Source organism: Prionailurus viverrinus, chromosome A2 (assembly GCF_022837055.1).
Source record: "Prionailurus viverrinus isolate Anna chromosome A2, UM_Priviv_1.0, whole genome shotgun sequence".
Lineage (NCBI taxonomy): Eukaryota > Metazoa > Chordata > Mammalia > Carnivora > Felidae > Prionailurus > Prionailurus viverrinus.
This window is the reverse complement of record NC_062562.1, coordinates 97,366,477-97,387,608: the sequence shown is the minus strand read 5'-3', so window position 1 is coordinate 97,387,608 and position 21,132 is coordinate 97,366,477. Positions and strand designations below refer to the sequence as shown.

At 36.5% G+C, this 21,132-nt stretch overlaps 1 protein-coding gene and 1 pseudogene across 3 annotated transcripts in view; one reads left to right on the top strand and one right to left on the bottom strand.

The window, feature by feature from the left end:
* The window catches only part of GNGT1 (G protein subunit gamma transducin 1), a 337,517-nt gene that overhangs the window by 230,863 nt on the left and 85,522 nt on the right, over positions 1–21,132 (bottom strand). The window lies entirely within an intron of this gene.
* LOC125161435 (uncharacterized) lies at positions 8,168–8,299 on the top strand (annotated as a pseudogene).

The window sequence follows — 21,132 nt, the reverse complement described above, 5'->3', positions numbered from 1 at the left end:
TAAAATATATTAATAAATATAATTCATAAATGTGTTTTTTAAGCTGTATTTATTCCAGAAATGCAGATTTGAGCCAACCATAGAGAATCTACATTATTCCTCACATTACATTATATGATCATCTCTATGGATTCAATTAAACATTTGTTTTTGTTAAAAATTCTTATCATACTAGGAATAGAATTTATTTCCTTAATCTGACAATGGATATCTTCAAAAAACCCAAAAACAAACAGGATATTGAATCAGAGCAAGATAAGTCTTGACACCACATCTAGTATTAGATGGCTCAAACGTACAGGAGAAGGCAGGTACCTATAAGGAATAGGAGGTAAGTAAAGCTAAATTATTTGTATTGATATCAATTGCCTACATGGAAACCTCAAAAGAATATATAGACAAACTATTAGAATTAATAGTAGAGTCCAGCAGGAGATTAGATATAAGATCAATATGTAAAAATCAATTACATTTTTATGCCAATAGCAAGGTATTAGAAAATGTAATTAAAACAAAAAATATGATTTTCAATAGCAACAAAGGCTATAAGGTATCTATGGTACCTAGGAATAAGCCTAACAAAAGATATTACAAGGATACTTCTGGAAGATATTAAAAACCTTGGGGAAAAAAAAGGATAATCAGAGCATGGAGATGGAGCTGACAAAAGATGAGGCTGGGGATGTAGTCAGAACCAGATCATTATGGGATTTGGGGTCTTATTCAGTGGTTGGAAATAATTCTGAGAGCAATGAGTATTCACTGAAAGAGTTTAAGTAAGGATAAACATGAACTGTCAGTCTGTAATGGTATGACTATATTGAAGAGGGTGATGTTTGGGATCGGAAAACAAACTAGGAGGCTTTTTGAGCTGTCCTGATGAGATTAAGGGTGATCCGAACTAGGCTGCCCAAAAGGCCCTTCCTGGTCTGGTCCTTACTGCCTCTCCAGCTTTATCCTTTATCAATGTCATCTTGTACTCCACGCTCTGTTAGTTCTTGCACCTTAATGAGCTCCACATGGTTTCTTCTACCTCCAGACCTGTTATGAAACCCTGTCTGCTGGGACACTTTCCAGACTACCTTTTCCTGACACTGGTCTGGGTAACAGTCATCTTTCAAATCTAAGCTTTGCTGCTATATCCAATTGAAAAACTTTCACTGCCCCTCCAAAGCTGAAGCAGTTTGTTCATACAATATTCTTTTCATACTTCGACTGTAACATCTGAAACAACGTATTTGAAATGGTCTCTTTATTCTGCCACCTCCCCTGTTGACTGAAAGCATCTCTAAGTCAGAAAGCTAAGTCTGATTCACCATTGTATATCTAGCAACTAACATACACGTGGGCTCAGAAAATATTTGCTGATGTGTGAGACTGAGAGACTGAGGTGGGGAGGGTGGGAGGGAGGGAAGGAAGGAAGGAAGGAAAGAAGGAAGGAAGGAAACCAGGCAAAAAGAAATTGTTTGATATTTCAAAAGGCCTTTTTCAGATCTCAAATAGAAGACTGGTGATAATTTTTTAGTGCCACTACAAAATTTAATCCTGTCTGGAAAATGTAGCTAAAGTGGTATTTTGACCTGCACAATCTTAATCTCGGGTGGAAGAAGTGGTGGATATTGGCCTGAGTAAAGGTGCAAAGAAGAAGTTGGCAAACTATAACTGGTAGACTATAAATGGCCTTCTGTCTGCTTTGCAAATACAGTTATATTTGAACACCGTCACATTTATTCATTTATATATTGCCTACGACCACTTCCAGTTTACAACATCAGATGTTGTAATGTAGACCATATGCTCCACAATGTCTGAAATATTTACCACCTGGCTTTTTACAGAAAAACTTTGACAACTCCTGGTATAAACAGCCAGAGCTCAAATGACCAACTCAGAGATTCACAATTACAACTATCTCCTGATGACAGAATAACATAAAAAGAACCTCTGTTTTTTTTTTTCTCAAGTTCAGTCCTTGGTGTAGTGAATTGGTTCAGGCAAAGTGACAAAGCACCTTGAGGTAACAGATTACTTTGTAAAAAAAATTGACAGAAAGTGAGAGAGAAAACCACTGATGAGACTTAATAGTTGAATATCTTCCTGATATAGGAAAAGAAATCCTTTCTACTGATGTAAAATTGGGTGTCAGATGGAGTCATCATATCCAGCCTATGGTTTTCTCTTGTCATTTTAGAATATTTCTCATGCTTATGAAAAATAGGACTGGTAGTTCTAGAGGCTGCTTGATTTTTATTTTTAGAAAATACCTGATCTTGGCTGAGGCTACAGAACTCTTTTTATCAAAGTACTTCCTTTTACAAAGACTCAAAGAATATTTACCTTTTGTGGCTATGTCACATTTTAATCAACTACAGTCATTTCTCAAGGCAGGTTTCATTACATAAATATTTCCTTAAGAGATCTTGACTTAATTCAAATAAAAAGGCACTTTGAGAATTTACATATTTTATTATGGCTATAAGTTACCATTTTTAAGAATTAATATAGAAGCCTAGGCTGATTTTAAGATCGGAAAAGTCACACTTAGTACTATTTATCAAAAATTGGAAAGTGATGACTCTAGAAATATGATACTGATTAGTTTTACTTGGATGCTTCAAAAAATAATTGAGCAAGCCATCAATTAATCATTTTGCAGTTACATAAAAAATAACTCCCTGGAATAATAATTTTCATAGTTTTGTGATAAGCTATTCCTTTCAGCTGTCTTTCTAGAGCTACAAAATTATTTCTTTCAGTATTTCAACAAAAATGTTGGTATGTTTGGGGTGTTTTGTTTTTTTTTTTAATGTTTATTTATTTATTTTGAGAGAGAGTGTGAGCAGAGGGAAGGGCAGAGAGAGAGGAAAGAGAGAATCCCACAGGGATTTGATCTCAGGAACCAACCGTGAGATCATGCCCTGAGCCAAAATCCAGAGTTGAAGCTTAACCCACTGAGCCATCCAGGTGCCCCAGTATGTTTGTTTTTTATTGGGCAGAATGTACTTCATTTGCACGTGTATCTTTTTATATGCCTTAAGGTCTTCCTAAAAAGCTGTATATAAACAGAACTTATAGTAACATGTGTCAAGAATATATGACTCTTTTTTAATCTTAGAAATCCAGATTAAAATCCTAGTTCTTGTATTGTGTTTTAGGTGATTCCATGAGTTCTTTAATCTCTCTGAATTTTAGTTTCTTGTCTATAAAATGCGAATATTGATAGAACTTATCTCATAGAGTATTGTGAGGATTAAATGAGCTAATAAATGTAAAGCTATATCACATTGTCTTGAATATGAAAAATACTAAAAATATCTTAATATTATTATGCTACCTTCATTGGGAGAACTATCATATTTCAGCACCAGTAAAAGCTCTTTGGTAAAATCAGTTGTTATACCCATAAGCTTTCTCTTAGTTGACTGAGTTTTGGTTTTTGTGTTTGGTATTTAAGTTTTTTGTGTGTTTTGCTTTCTTGTTTTTAGTAAATTTGTGTTTCCTAGATGGATTTTCTTAAAGTGAGTAAGCTTTACCCAGCATTATTGGCAGACTGAGACTTGGACCATAATTACTTGGCATTAGCCTTTAATAGACATGGTGAACGTACATCACTCATGCCCCCAACCTCACTCTCCCACTTTGGGAAAGACATCATGAATCAATGACAACACTTCTTTTCCACCTGAGTTTTAAAACAAGTTCAAAATCCTCTCAATACATCACCCCTAGAAGATAAGAACAGTAGATCAAAGATAATATATGAGCTGAAATCTGGTTGGCATCCCTGATCTAGGAGATAGTGCCTACTAAACTCTCATTATCTGTATCCTTTATCCTCTAATACCTTCCATTACTTTCAGTTCTTCTCTTCCATGTCTATATTTTTATCTGCCTAAGTCTTGGGTCTACCAGTGATTGCCACTGACCCCATCATATCTAAAGTCCACTGCTAACACTGGCATTAAGATGTTGCTTATTGGATTTCTATATTACAACAAGCTGCCTAGAAAATCATAACTGCCCTTATAGAGTTTACAGTCTACTAGATTACATAAACATTAATGAATTGTCACATTTAAAATCTTAAATTATAGTTGCATTAAGTATTAGGAAGAACAAATCTGTAAAAGAAGTCCTAACTAAATCTAGTGAGTCAGAAAGGGCTTCCCTAAGATAGTGATGTTTGTGCTGAGATGCAAAAGATGTATAGGACTTAAACAGCAAGTAGGAGTTAGTGAGAAGTAAAAATATTCCTGCTGAGATACCAGTATGAATGCAGATTTAGGGAGGAACTCAGTGTATTTAGAAAACTGACAAGGCCAGTGGTAGAAATGTGGGCTGAGGATGGGGGGGATATGGTTAGACAGGCAGGCAAGGGCTAAATCATTTAAGACCATTGGGAGTACATTAAGTATTTGTGACTTTGTGCTGCCTGGGTGGCTCAGTCTCTTAAGCATCTGACTGTGGCTCCGGTCATGATCTCGCAGTTCATGGGTTCGAGCCCCGCATCACGCTCTGTGCTGACAGTGTGAAGCCTGCTTTGAGTTTTTTGTCTCCCTCCCCTGCCCTTTCAAAAATAAATAAATATTAAAAAAAATTATTTGTGACTTCATCATAACAAGTTGAAAGCAATGAAAGGTTAACCAGGGGAACAACATAAGTAAGTTTGTGTTTTTAAATATTATTATTTAAAGATTATAAAGATTTTAAAGATTATTACTATCAAAACACTATTTAGTAGACTGATTATGTTGGCTAAGAATGCAGGCAGGAACTCCAAATGGGAGACTATTAGAGTAGCCCAAATAAGAAATTATATTAACAGATTATAGAAAGATATGGAGGAAGATGAAAGATATTTACGAGAGAAAATCAACAGGGCATTATATGTGACATATGATAGGTGAAGAAAAGGAAGATTATGGATGATACCTCAGTTTTCACTTATGGAATCAGGAGAATATGATGTCATTCACTAAGTTAAGGAACATTGCACAAGGATTAGGCTTGAGTGGAAGATGAGTTCAGTTCAGGCATATTTAGTTGACTATATATTTGAGGTGTTCAAGTGGTAATAAGCATGCAGTTGGAATGCTTATATCTGAAACTGTAGGAACTCTGACAAAGAGATAACTTTATTAGTCATTGACATATAAGGGTAATTTAAATTCTATGTGTGCAAATGATTTTCTACAAACAGCAAGTAGAAATTGGAAACAGAAATGGTCCCAAAATTCAGACTTGAGATCCCTGATATTGACAGGTCAGGTAAATGGAAAGAGGCCTATAGAAGAGGTGAAGTGTTTAAGGAATAGAAAGAGAACTCAAAAGGAAACCAGAAATATATAGTGTCATGGTGGTCCAGAAAAGACAGTGTTTCAGAAAAGAAAGTAAATTAAGACCATCAAATGCTACACTTGGTCTTAGCCAAAAGGCCGAGAAGCGGTAAGAACATCAAATGCTACTGAGGTAAATTAAAGTGAAGGTTTAGATTTAAACATGGAACTCACTGGGAGATCTTAAATGGGAGCTAACTGGGGTTGGAAACTAGAATAGCTGAAGGTTGTGTGATATGTGAGGAACTGGCCATGGGGAGCACCAAGAACAGAATTGTAGGAAGGAAGGAAGTTCAGGGAGTCTTGGTTTGTTTTTTCAGATGGGAAAGACTTGAACATATTCATACTCATGAGAAAGAGCCTATACAGTAGGAACATCTGAAAGTAAAGCTGAAATGTTTTTTCATTTTTGAGAGAGAGAGCACGAGCAGGGGAGGGGCAGAGAGAGAAGGAGACACAGAAACTGAAGCAGCCTCCAGGCTTTGAGCTATCAGCACAGAGGCTGATGCGGGGCTCGAACTCACAAACCATGAGATCATGACCTGAACTGAAGTCAGACACTTGTGACTGAACCATCCAGGCACCCCTTGGAAGTACAGTTGAAAGGAGAGGTATTGGATAGCTAAAGGTTCCTGAAAAGGAAAAGGCCTGTGTGGAAGAGCCCAAGCAAAATTATAGAGAAACTGAAGCCTCTTCAAATTGGCAGAGATGGGGAGAGTGTTGGTGTGACCCTGCCTTCCCCTGTCAACAGATATAAAGAGTTCTCCTCCTTAAAGCAATATAGCTTAGGCGCAAAGGCTATATAAAGGTTTACTTTATACAGATAGCTTTTATAAACCAGTACTTTCCTTTGGAGTTAAAAAGATATGCATCTTTGAAACTTGATTAGAGATAGAGATATTATGGAGGCAACTTAAACTGATTTCCTTGGGATGGAGAGAAAGAAAGATTATAAAACAAATTAATATTCACCTGAGCATAGGCATGGAATAGTATCACCCCACTGATTTTAGGAAAGCTGGGAGTCACATCATTACCTCTTAGCTACCATGCCAACACAGGACTGGCCTTAATGAGCACCACTGCATTGATGTGGATTTCACCAGCCCCTCATATCCTTTTTCCTATCTCATCTCAAAATAACTGACCACAGTATGTTTCAATTAGAAAAACCTTCAGTGATCTCACTACCAACTCATTTTCTGTAATAAAAATAGCCAGAAATTTAAGGACAAGAATAATAGGTTTTCACATAGTAATTCCAACACAGCCTCTGAAAAGAAAGTTCTCAAATATTTTGAATGCTAAGGACTTTTCTACTGTTTTCATGCAAAGGAATAAAGGTGAGAGTTTCTACCTCCAAGAACCTGGTGACAGAAACTTCTCCCTTTTCCTTCTTCTGGAGTAAGTCTTCCTTCAATGTCTATTTAACACAAGAAAATGACATATTTAAACTACTTTACTACATTGTGGGGTATTCTCAGTAAGTAAATTAGGTATCTAACAGATAAGCAGTATCTCATTATTACATTCAGTCTGATGAAGTTAATGCATTAAATTAGGCTCTTAACTTGTCTTTGCTTTGGGCTTCAGTCTCTGGTCAGTTAAAACTCCTACCGATCCACTTACACATTTGTTCTTGATGGCTCAATCTTTGCTTCCTTCCCAGCTTGAGAGTGGTTGTTCAGTTACGTAGATCCTGACTTCTTAGTTCTATCCACTTGATTTCCAAGTAATTATAGATCTTTCTGCTTAGGTTGTTTACAAGTTACTTTTACCTTCATATTGAACTGTGGCTCTATGCATTCCCTAAGGAGTTATATACTCTCCATCCTCTCTATATATATTGCCTCTAATTTGAAAACTCAAATGCCTACAGAGACCCAGCAGGTATCATGGACAAGAGAACTGATTGAGGGGTAAGGCAAAAGAAGCCCAAGAGAGAGCAGAGAGAAAATGTCTCCTGTCTGTCTCTCTCATTTCTTGCAGGGCAAGCCTGAAAGCAAACTGCTTTGGCCATCTGGATTAGAATGACACCTATTTAAAGGAACTGTCTGAGAATGCTATCTGCCCAGAACTTTTAGAGTAACTTAGAGTCTCCAATGCAATGCAAAAACCCAGCTACTGGACCCAGCTACCTCATTTTCAGGAAACCTAGATTAAGCACTTGGGGTTATTTTCAGACAATCCTGTTCCTTGTATTATACCAGGGAAGTTCCACCTTCTTTCACTATAATTGGCCCCTTGAAAAGCAAATGTACATGTCGTATACAAATGTACAGACCCTAGGCACTTTACACATCCAAATTTCGTAATGAGATCTATGAAGTGCCAAGATAATTAAAATACACGTGCAATCTCCAAATTTCACCTATGAATTGTAGACTTTTCTTCTTGATAAACCTGCTAAAAATCCTATAGGCAAGTTATCAGATCTGAGTTTTAGGTTTTGACCTCCCTAAGTCTGCCTTGGGAATGGCAATGTGTGGTGGGCTGCTTCAAAGTCAGAAAGAGCCTTAATGGTGCCCTAGTGACAGGTGGACATACCAGGTAGAAGTAGTACCTAGTATGCTTCCCCAGGAAAATATTCAGGACCTTAAAAAGGCAGTGGGGGACATTCTTCTAACAGAAATGTATGGTTCTAACCTTTTTTTGTTTTTGAGAGGCAACATGGTTCTTAAACTCAAAAAATCCAAAGATCATTTCTGGATCGTTTTCTATTGAAGTGGGCTCTGGATAAGATCCTTATGTGACTAAAACATTCTCCCATCCTGAGGCTCCTTTGTGGAACTCTTGAGCTCTGGACCAATTTATCAAAAGATGTGTTCTTCAGCTTTGCGCAGTGGCAGTATCGTAGCCAATGAGGTTTATACGAGGCGCGATTATTGCTAAAAGATGTGGGGCGCCTGGGTGGCTCAGTCGGTTGAGCGTCCGACTTCAGCTTAGGTCATGATCTCTCGGTCCGTGAGTTCGAGCCCCGCGTCGGGCTCTGGGCTGATGGCTCAGAGCCTGGAGCCTGCTTCTGATTCTGTGTCTCCCTCTCTCTCTGCCCCTCCCCCGTTCATGCTCTGTCTCTCTCTGTCTCAAAAATAAATAAATGTTAAAAAAAAAAATTAAAAAAAAAAAAAAAAAGATGTGTTCTTCAGCTTCACAAACATCCCGCTCTGTCCTGAAAACCTCAGGGCAGGGGGGCGGGTTATGGTACTGGGCCATTTTTCAGGAGAAATAACTTCACACAGGATGGGAAGAGCCCAGTGTTGATGTTCTTCATATTATTGTGCATCAGAGTCATGTGAAAGGGTAAGTGATGGTAAATGTGCATTGGAGGTTGGCTGATTTTTCTTAGATTCATTTAATCAGTCAGAGATCCAAGTGAAAATGAATAGGATAACTTAGGATAACTTGATGAGAGTTTAATAAAAGACTTTTTTTTTTTACAAAATATGGTCAGTATATAGGGAAACCAGAAGGGATAGTGCAGGACCCTGAGGCTAAGAAGGGCAAGGAGAATTTACCACCTTGAGCCTGAAGGCAGGCGAAGAAAAGGAACACTTGTTGGAATTAGGACAGAGCTAAGAAATGAGAGCCAGCTGTCAGAAGCTGAGACTTTAGAAGGAGAGACCTACCAAATCCCATAGAAAAGAGCTAGGGAAATAAATATCCTGACTTCACTTTCTCCCATGTCTCTCCTCCTTCCTTCTGGCCTCTTGCTTGTGCTACCAACGGGCAAAATCCAGTGTTCAATCTGAGTCCAGAAGACAAGGGCAGAGTATATCAGAGAATGGTGAAGAATGAATATGGAGAGGCAAGGAAAGATACCCAACAAACTCACCTACCTAGCAGGGGGAAAAGAAGTGAAGGATCAGTGAGGACCTACTACATATGAAGGGTCAGTGAGGACCAATACAACAAGGCTGGAATTATAATGCCCAAAAATGCTTCAGAGCATTGGCAATAAAATCAAAACTGCCAGAGCACATGGAACTACACATGACCTGCTTAGCCTTCTTCATACGAAAGGCTCCGGAAAACTGAGGTCTCCATTCCTTTTGCCTTTGCCAAATGACCCTTCAGTTGACCACTTTGGTATTACCTGAACTGTACAAATCAGCACATATTAGTGACAGGTGTTTGATGGTACTTGGCTGTAAGAGGAATATCCAGAGGGAGTTGATTTCTTCGCATTGATGACAGAAAAGAAAATCAGGTACACAGTGTGTGACTTTGTGACTATGGACAGTGACATATATTCTAATTTCTCTGTTTTGACATCATTCTTTTTCACCTATTATGCCACTGCTTACAAGTAATAATCAGTTGCACAACTTTATTCTTACATGAATGTTCAGTTTTCTAATTTTGAGGATCCTGGTTATTTTCAAGACATTTTCTCTTTCTTTTATTCTTTCTCTCCTCTACCTCTGGTGTTAAAAAGAAATGTTTCCTGAATTTCTGTCTTCAGAGAAAAATAGTGAGGGATGGGGCTGCCTAACCTTGGAAACTCTCAGAGCTTTCCTTTTCCATCTCATGACACCTCTCTTGTCTAACCTCTCAGAGTTTGCAGAAAATAAAATGACATAACAGATGAAGAACAACTTTTTTTCCCCTAACATTTTGTTTTATTCTTATGCCTCTTTACAGGTTTCTGTATTTTCTCACTATTTCTTTCAGGGAATTGGCTGGCTCCTATTTTATTTTTATTTGTAGGTGAAGAACTTATTTTAAGATCTTATCTATTTGTATTGTGGTTAAAGAAAAGACCTACAAATGTGAGCACATGTATGTGCTCACACATGTACATACAAACACACATTCACAGAGAAAAAATATGCAACCATTACTATTCTTTCTGACTGTTCGTGTATGAACGTTACTGGAAATGAAGCCAATGAATTCATATCTCGAAGCAATGGTGAGAAATAATGGCCCCTGACACCTTTAGGAGGAAAAAAATAATATAATTTGACAATAAATTCTCCTTAGGAAAGTAATGTTTTCTTTGAATTATTTTCTTAACTTTCTCTTCATGAAGGATCTAAGAGTACTTTGCTAAATACTGCTTTCCTTTGCACTACATAAAGTATAACCCTTTTAGAGAATTTTAAAGTTAATTTTCCACAATGCCCAAATTTAAAATATAAGTTACTTTGAATTGTAGAATTTCACTGTACATATTATCTGTATAGTAATAGAAGAGAGTAATATACATTGAGTTCAATTTAATGATTACCAACTACAGTATTATTACATAGTTTACCTACACAAGTTAACTTTCATTAAAGACTGATATTTATAGGGGCGCCTGGGTGGCTCAGTCGGTTGCATGTCCAACTTCAGCTCGGGTCATGGTCCCACAGTTCATGAGTTCGAGACCCGCGTCAGACTCTGTGCTAACAAACAGCTCAGAGCCTGAAGCCTGCTTCAGATTCTGTATCTCTCTCTCTCTCCCCCTCCCCTGCTCATGCTCTGCCTCTCTCTGTCTCTCAAAAATAAATAAATGTTAAAAAAAAATTTAAAGGCTGATATTTATATTTTTATGCCGAATATATATACCTGAATCTTGAATACAGTGGCAAAGTACATCTTCCAAGGCCAGAAATTTCTCTACATAATAATATTTAGAGAGGCTCTTTAACTGGAACTCTTGTAGTCTACATCATCATTGAATACATATGCTGAAAAGAGAACTATATTTGGTGTTCTCTACATTCAACACAGGCATAATTTTTATATAAAGTGATGTTTTGATGTCAAATTCCAATTCTTCCTCACCAGGGATTGGTGGAGCCCCTTGAGCAGTATACCTAAGAGCACGGTCACTTTTCTGAACAAATAAGGATTCCTTTTCATGTAGGCACTATTGACCTCCTCCTCATCTCTGTTAAGTCTGTCCTAGGATATGATCTTTTTATATCAGGTATCATTGCCATTTAGAATAAATTTTTAATCTTTGTTTATACACTTTCTTAAAGCTCACTTTCAGTATAGAAACTTTGTAACTTTCTTCCATTACATCCAAAATGTGTGCTTATGACCCATTACACTGACATTTTTTTTGTGTGATGAACAAATGCTGTTTTTCTCTTCTCTGCCCTGAATACTTTGCGTGCTAACCTATTTGAAAATTCCATGTTCTACTCAAAATTTCAAATATTCTATTGTAGGATCTAATTAAAAATTAGTCTCCACCTCACTTTCATCTTTACCAAATTGGTCAAAATTGTGAATGTCTTCTATTTGACACACAAACTCTTCTATAGTATCTCAGGGAAGTATTAGCATGTAAATTTTATATATTTAACATTAATATACATCAAACTGACAAATATGTGGAATAACAGCCTTCATTCCCTCTTTTGTATCCAAGGCCCAATGATCCCAATATTTTTTCTGTTAGACCCAAATATCAACTCATCAGAGTTGTAAAATGAGACTTGTAAGTTATACTTACAATCCAGGTGGAATGGAAACACAGTCTGCCTTGAGAATATGACATTTGTGACAAGTATAACAAAAAATATTCCATGTTACTATAAATAGCATCTTGAGGGAAACAATTTGAAATAAAAATATGGGAAAGAATAATAGGAAGAAAAAGATTCACTTCTATTACCCCAATGGATCTGCTACAGAAGAAGACCACTTACTTCAGGCTAAAAATGCTATGTTAATTCAGTGTAATGAACCACCAATTTGGTCTAAAACTGCTTTGATTTAATGTGACTAAAGAAATATCATAGCTCATCACTCATTATGTCCAGCACTTAACATAGTACCTCATAGTGTATTTGTCAGTCATTTTTATCACTTCTGAGGTAATTGGTCTTCCTGCTTCCCTGATGACCACATGTTGTCAACTATAAACCAGTCCACTTCTTTTTTTTTAAGTTTATTTATTTATTTTTAAGAGAGAGAGAGAGGCAGAGGGAGAGAATCTCAAACAGACCCTATGCCATCAGTAAAGAGCCCAACGCAGTGCGCGAACCCACAAACTGTGAGATAATGACCTGAACCAAAATCAAGAGTCTGATGCTTAACCAACTGAGCCACGCAGGCACCTCTCTTCCATTTAATTAAACTTCTAATTAAACTATGACTTCTCCCAGAATTTAGAAACTCAAAGATCTAGGAGTCAGGAACTGGCCCAGAGATCTGTTGTGTCACAAACAAAAGGAAAGCATATTTTTCATTTAAAAATTATTGATTTCTTCATTAAATTGAGAAACTATGAAGGTTTTGTCACCATGCCAGCCACTTAAATGAAGTAGCTTATAACAAAGTGATATTACCAAAAACATCTAGAAGAGAAAGATAAAACACAAAAATTATGTGAATAGAAAGGAATTTCAAAAATATTAACTAATATCCTGAGATCTACTTTACTACTTAATCCTAAAAGTAAAACTCCAAATGATCAAACAGTTAATTGCATCCCAGAAAAGTAATTTTAATAATAGTGGTAGGAATAGAAAAGAATCTAGCATCCATCATGGTAAATTTCAAATTGGCATTTAAAGAAATGAAAATTATAAACCTACAAGTAGCTCAACTACACAAATACTTGAAAAGTAAAATAATAAAAAAATATGATCATTAATCAAAAGAAAACAAGGGTGGCGATATTAATGTCAGGCAAAGTAAAGTATAGATCAAGGAATATTACCAGGAATAGAAGAGGAGGTCATTTCATAATGATAAAGGAGTTGGTTCAACAAAATATAACAACTGTAAATATTTATGCACCTCATAAAATGCATAAAAATAAAGCAAAAACTAATAGAACCATAAGGAAAAATAGATCCACAATTACAGTTATGGCTATCAACCTTTTCCTAATAATTAATAGAATGAGGTGACTAAAATCAGTACCATATAAAAGACTCAGTTTGACTTAATTGACATAGAACATCTTACCCAATAACAGCTTAAAACACATTGAAAGTGTGCATGAAATATATACCAAATAGGCCATGTTCTAGGCCATAAAACATGTTCCAAAAATTTTTAAGTATTCATCTATGTTCTATAACTACAATGAAATTAAACTAGAACTCAGTACCAGAAAGAACACTGAAAAATACCCAACTATTTGGGAATTAAATAATACACCTTCAAATGTCTCATGGGTCAATGGGAAATCAAAATTTGGAAGTATTTCTGAACTGAATGAAAATGCAAACAAAACATATCACAATTTATGGGATGTCACTAAAACAGCACTTAGGGACTATATAGAATAAAGTTTCAAAACAATGACCACAACGTATACTATAGCAAATTAGAAAAAAGATGACCAAATAAAGTACAAAGTTAGCAGAAGAAAGAAAAAAAGAAAATAAAAATGGTAATCAATAAAATAGAAAATATAAAAATTATATAAATAATAAATGGAAGCAAAATCTGGCTCTTTAAGAATATAAATGAACTTTACAAACATCTATAAAGTTTAATTAGGAAAAATACTGAGAAGACACAATAAATAAGTGATATTAATACAGAGTCTGCAGTTATTCATTTTAAAAAAGGAAATACTGGGGTACCTGGTTGGCTCAGTTGGTTAAGTGTCTGGCTCTACTTTGGTTCAAGTCATGATCTCATGGTTTGTGAGTTCAAGCCCTGAACTGGGTTTTGTGCTAACAGTGGGGAGCCTGCTTGGGATTCTCTCTCTCTCCCTCTCTCTCTCTTCCCCTCTCCCACTCATGTTCTCTTTCTTTCTCAAAATAAATTTTTTAAAATAATAATAGATAAAAAAGTAAATATTAAAAACAACCTTATGTCAATAAATTCACCAAATTAGATGAAATAGACAAATACCTTGAAAATACAAACTACCAAAGCTCACTCACAAAGAAATAACCTAAGGGGTGCCTGGGTGGCTCAGTCAGTTGAGCATCCCATTTTGGCTCAGGTCATGATCTCTCACAGTTCATGGGTTCAAACCCGCGTCAGGCTGTGCTGACAGCTCAGAGCATGGAGTATGCTTCAGATTCTGTGTGCCACCTCTCTCACTGTCCCTCCCCTGCTCAGGCGCTCTCTCTCCCTCTCTCTAAAAAATAAATATACACATTAAAAAAATTAAAATAAACCAAAGAAATAATGTAAATAGCCCTATACCTATAAAAGAAATTGGATTTGTAGTTTAAAATCTTCCTATAAAGGAAACTCCCAGCCCAGATGACTTTGCTGGTGAATTCTAACGAATATTTAAGAAATAAATAATATCTATTCTACACAAACTCTTTGATAAATTCAAGGAAGAGGAATATTTCCCTACTCATTCTAAGAGGCACAATTTACTCTGATAATCAAGAGCACACAAAGATTACACAAGTAAGAAACCTACAAACTAATAACCTGGATGAATACAGATGCAAAATCTAAACAAAAAGTTAGTAAATTGAGTTGTATAACATATGAAAATAGCAATACATCAGACCAAGTGTCATTTATCTGTGGAATGCAGAGTTGGTTTAACATTCAAAACTCAGTTAATGTAATTCATCATATTAACTAACTTAAAAAGAAAAACCATAGGGGCGCCTGGGTGGCGCAGTCGGTTAAGCGTCCGACTTCAGCCAGGTCACGATCTTGCGGTCCGTGAGTTCGAGCCCCGCGTCGGGCTCTGGGCTGACGGCTCAGAGCCTGGAGCCTGTTTCAGATTCTGTGTCTCCCTCTCTCTCTGCCCCTCCCCCGTTCATGCTCTGTCTCTCTCTGTCCCAAAAATAAATAAATGTTGAAAAAAAAAATTAAAAAAAAAAAAAAAAGAAAAACCATAGATAATTTCAATGGAAAATATCCACCTTATAGCCATAATAAAAACCTCCAGCAGTTAAGAAAAGAAGGGAACTTACTTATTCAGTCTGGTAAGAGGTATCTAAGAAAACCTTGCAGCTAACATCATACTTGATGTTTTTGCCCAGGATGAGGAATAAGACAAGAATGCTAGCTCTTGCCATTTTATTTAACACTGTGCTGGGGAGTCCAGCCAGTGTGATGACCACGAAATAGAAATAAAGGCTATCCAGACTGGAAAAGAAAAGGAAGGTGGTATTTATTCACAGATGACATGATCATCTATGCTGAAAACTTGGCAAGGATGAGGAGAAAGTAAAAGCTTCATTTACTGCTAATAGGAATATAAAATAAAAGTTTCTTTGAAAAACAGTTTGAAAGTTTCTCTAAAAGTTAAAAACAAACTCACCTATTATTAAGCAATTCCATTCCTAGGTATTTACCCAGGAAAAATGTAAGCATATGTCCAAAGACTTGCATGCAAATATTCCTAGCAGCATTACATATAACAGCCCCAAATAAGAAGCAATCCAGAGTTCATTAACTGGTGAATGGAAAAACAAAATGCATACCCCTACAGTGGAATATTATTCACCAATAAAAACAAACTATTGATATATACAACATGGATAAACCTCAAAACTATTATACGAAAAGAAAGAAGTTGTACATAAAATACTATATATTGTATGGCTCTACATTTACATGAAATGTTTAGAAAAGGCAAATCTACAGAAAGATGCCTGGGGCTAGGAGTGGGAGCCTTGATTAACTACAAACAGCCATGAGGAAACTTTTTGGAGGGATGGAAATATTCTAAAATTGTATCATGGTGATGGGTGCACAACTCTGTAAGTTTACTAAAAATTATTGAATTATATCGTTACAATGAGTGAATTTTATGGTATATAAGTTATACTTTAATACAACTGTGTTTTAAAAAAGCCAAAACCCAAAAGGGTTAGGAGTGCGAGGTTTAGATGAAATAGGCTTGCCAGTATATTTATAATTGTTGATGCTAGATGATGGACAATGTGGGTCCATTGTTCTATTCCTTTTACTTTTCTGTACATTTGAAATTTTTCAGATTAAAAAGTAAAACCAAAAAAAAAAAGTAAATGATTAATATTTTGATCTATTGTGCAGCTTATTTCATACAGTTTGTGTGTTTTAGCATATGCTGTTCACACCCCTAAGTGCCCACATTCATTTTTAACCAATAGCTATGTTGACTTAAACTTCCTAACATTTCCTATTTAGGTCATTTATCATTCTTAATAAGTTGAAAGAGCCACTTTCAACTTCATTTCTCTCTTCAATTATAAATAAGCCAAATGCCTGATTTTCATTCATTTCAACATTTCAACAATCTTTTTCAATCAACTATGAGATTACTGAAGACTTGGGCACTGGACACTCCGTGCCAATGTCAAGAGAATGAAAACAAAGAAGCTGTTTTTCATATTGTTTCTAAGTTTCCTTCTTACTCTCGTTTTAGTCATTAACTAATAATTCTCTATGAAGTCATAATATGCCTTAAAGTAGTTTATATGTTTTTTCCATAAGAAAATTATAAACACTTGATGCTGCACTGGGAGTTCCTATGAACAAGTGTCTGGTTTCTCTCAGTTCTGCCAACATGGAGTGCCATCTTGAACAAGTAGTAATCTAACTTCTCTTTATCTGTGTCATCTCCTAGATGAGTATCACAATTCTTTGACTCTATTCCTCTTGCCTTGGAGATTGAATCCTAATCAATTTTTCTGGAGATATGACATTCATATCCAGGCTGTCACCATTTCTGAAGTCCTCCATGGTTTTTTTCTGCAATTAGAATTACTCATTCCTTCTGAATTTTAATAGGACTTTTATTAATATTCATCTTTAAATTTATCACACTGTGATTTGTATTATAAGAAGATGATTTCATGCCTATCTTTCCAGTGAGGATATAAACTCTTGGAAATATGTGACTTTGGACAAACTACATTCTGTTAATCTTTGAATCCCAAAGTTAGTATACTGATCTCTCAGAATGTTTGTTGAATTGAATTGGAGTTCATCTTGTCCAATGTTTACATTGGACAGATAAAGAAACTCAAGCTTAGACGAGGCAGTATTTCTTCACCTTTTCCACATCATGGCACAGGCAGAAAGTATTAACATTTACGTAGTACACTCAGGTAATTGAATGAGGCTGCTCCAAGGAAGAAACTACTTCCCTGGAAGCTAAAGCAGCCCCAGGGATCCCACCCCCACCACCCTGCCTATCTCTGGACACTTCAAAGCCAAGCAGATCATGATCTCAACCTGGTTATAACCCACTCACAGTATACTTATGTGCCAAGGCCTATCAGGAGGCATAGAGGTTCTGGTTGTCTATCTCAAGGTCATGCAGCTTTCTAGCTTCAAATATTTTCCGTGTTCATCTGCAATTACATGTGCAATTAAATCTGGATAGCAATAAACTTATTACTGAATAGAACACTTTCTTTTTCATTCAGGTGGTGACCAACTTCTCCTGGCTTATTTCTATACAACACTGTGTGAACAAAATCATCTTAAGCTATGCTCTCCAAAATGCAAGTGGTATATTTTTGAACAAATACTGGGTTTTATCTTGTGTATCCCCAGATGCAATGGTTCTGTCCATTCTAGTTTCAGATCATGAACCCTTTACTTCATTAAAAAAGTAATAAATAAAAATGATCTTTTATGGTGGTGTTATATAAAGATGAATACTGTCCAGGCTGGATTCCTTTTTATACATTCATTATTACAATATATTTTTCTTACTTTAAAAGAAACTATAAATAAAATATTTTCTTGGGCCCTTAGGCACTGTGCCTAATGGAAAACTTGGCTCTGCCCAATCCATTAATGATTTCAGGCTTTGAAGTTCACCCACACAGGGACCCTTTAGTTAACCATCCCATGGGCTAATTTTCTGGGTGTCTCCAAGAGCAGAACAATTGGTCTTAGCAATGATTGGACAGAAAGGTAGCACAGTTGAATGTGTAAGCAAAGACTGAAATAATACATTCTAATAATCCCTACTTCAGGGCATATTAATGTGTCCTTGGGTAAGTCCATTTAACTTAGCCTAATTACCTTTGTTTGTTCACTTAAAAATAACTCATGGAAGGCTAAATTGGAATACTTTGAATCATTATATAGGATTTCATATGGTGAATAAAGTTGCCTACCTGATTGCTACTGGGTTAACTGACATCTGTCACAGAAACTGAATACAAAATGTGAATTTACAGGCTGCATAGAATCTGATCTCTCATGCTTCCTAGTTCGTAATTATTTTCAACTGGAAAAGGCTCTCATGTTTTCCAGAGAGCGAGTGGCCCTGAATTAGTGTAAGGCATGATAAATCAAGAGGAACAGAGTAAGTGGATTAGTTCCTTGCTCTTAGTTGCAACCTGTAGACAGAAAACCCTTCTGTGCTTTTTCCTTTCCTGTGGCTTTTATTCAGAACTCTTTCTCATCAGCATGCCCAGGTGAAAATTTATGTTACGTGAGGATTTTCTTAGCTTTTTTTTTAATAGTTTATTGTCAAGTTAGCTAACATACAGTGTATACAGTGTAGTCTTGGCTTCAGTAGATTCCCTTGATTCATCACTTACATACAACACCCAGTGCTCATCCCAACAAGTGTCCTCCTCAATGCCCATCTCCCATTCTCCCTGTACCCCAAGCCCCCATCAACCCTCAGTTTGTACCCCAATATACTCTGTATTTAAGAGTCTCTTATGGTTTGCCTCGCTCTCTGTTTGTAACTTATTTTTCCTTCCCTTCCCCTGTGGTCTTCTGTTAAGTTTCTCAAATTCCACATATGAATGAAAACATATGCTGTCTGTCTTTTTCTGACTGACTTATTTCACTTAGCACAATACCCTCCAGTTCTATCCACATTATTGCAAATGGTGAGATTTCATTCTGTTTCATCACTGAGTAGTATTCCATCACTGTTTCATCACTGAATAGTATTTCATTGTGTGTGTATATATATGTATGTATATAAATGTATGTATATATTGTATATATACATACACCACATCTTCTTTATCCATTTCTCAGTTGATGGCCATTTGGGCTCTTTCCATACTTTGGCTATTACTGAAAGTGCTGCTATAAACATTGGGGTACATATGCCCCTATGAATCAGCACTCCTGTAGCCTTTGGATAAATCCCTAGTATTGCTATTGCTGGGTCGTAGAGTAGTTCTATTTTTAATTTTTTGAGGAATCTCCACACTGTTTTCCAGACTGGCTGCACCAGTTTGCATTCCCACCAGCAGTGCAAGAGTGTTCCCCTTTCTTCACATCCTCGCCAACATCTGTTGTTTCCTGAGTTGTTAATTTTAACCACTCTGACCACTGTGAGGTGGTATCTCAGTGTGGTTATGATTTGTATTTCCCAGATGATGAGTGACGTTGAGCATGTTTTCGTGTGTCTGCTAGCCATCTGGATGTCTTCTTTGGAAAAGTATCTACTCATGTCTTCTGCCCATTTCTTCACTGGATTATTTGTTTTTCGGGTGTTGACTTTGATAAGTTCTTTAGATTTTTGGATACTAACCCTTTATCTGATATGTCATTTGCAAATATCTTCTCCCATTCCGTTGGTTGCCTTTTAGTCTTGTTGATTGTTTCCTTTCCTGTGCAGAAGCTTTTTACCTTGATGAGGTCCCAGTAGTTCATTTTGCTTTTATTTTCCTTGCCTTTGGAGACATATCAAGTAAGAAGTTGCTGCAGCTGAAGTCGAAGAGGTTGTTGCCTGTTTTCTCCTCTAGGATTTTGATGGTTTCCTCTCTCACATTTAGGTCTTTCATCCATTTTGAATTTTTGTGTATGGTGTAAGAAAGTACTGCAGTTTATTCTTCTGCATATTGCTGCCCAGTTCTCCCAGCACCATTTGCTAAAGAGATTATCTTTGTTCCATTGGATACTCTTCCCTCCTTTGTCAAAGACTAGTTGGCCATACATTTGTGGGTCTATTTCTGGATTCTCTATTCTATTCCATTGGTCTATGTGTTTGGTTTTGTGCCAATACCATACTGTCTTGATGATTACAGCTTTGTAGTACAGGCTAAAGTCTGGGATTGTGATGCCTCCACCTTTGGTTTAGTAGTTTTCTGGTGCAGTCTTTCAGGTTTTCCATGTAGAGTGTCATGTCATCTGCAAAAAGTGAAAGTTTGACTTCTTTGCCAATTTGGATGCCTTTTATTTCATTTTGTTGTCTAATTGCTGAGGCTAGGATTTCTCCCAACACTATGTTAAACAACAGTGGTAAGGGGCACCTGGGTGGCTCAGTCGGATAAGCTTCCAACTTCAGCTCAGGTCATGATCTCATAGTCCATGAGTTCGAGCCCCACATCGGGCTCTGTGCTGACAGTTCACAGTCTGGAGCCTGTTACGGATTCTATGTCTCCCTCTCTCTCTGCCCCTCCCCTACTCACTTTCTGTCTCTCTTTCCCTCAAAAATAAATAAAAAATTTAAAAAATTAAAAAAAAAAAACAATAGTGGTGAGAGTGGGCATCCCTGTCATGCTCCTGATCTCACGAGGAAAGCTCTCAATTTTTCCCCACTGAGGATGGTATTAGCAGTAGTCCTTTCATATATGGCTTTTATGATGTTAAGGTATGTTCCTTCTATACTGACTTTCTTGAGAGTTTTTATCAAGAAAGGATACTGTATTTTGTCAAAAGCTTTTTCTGCATCTATTGACAGGATCATATGGTTCTTATCCTTACTTCTATTAATGTGATGTGATGTATTACATTGATTGATTTCCAAATACTGAACCAGCCTTGCAGCCCAGGAATGAATCCCACTTGATAATGGTGAAAACTTCTTTTAATATACTGTTGAATTTGATTTGCTAATACCTTGTTGAGAACTTTTGCATCTATGTTCATCAGGGCTATTGGCCTGTAATTTTCCATTTTAGTGGGGTCTTTGTTTGGTTTGGGAATCAAGGTAATGCTGGCT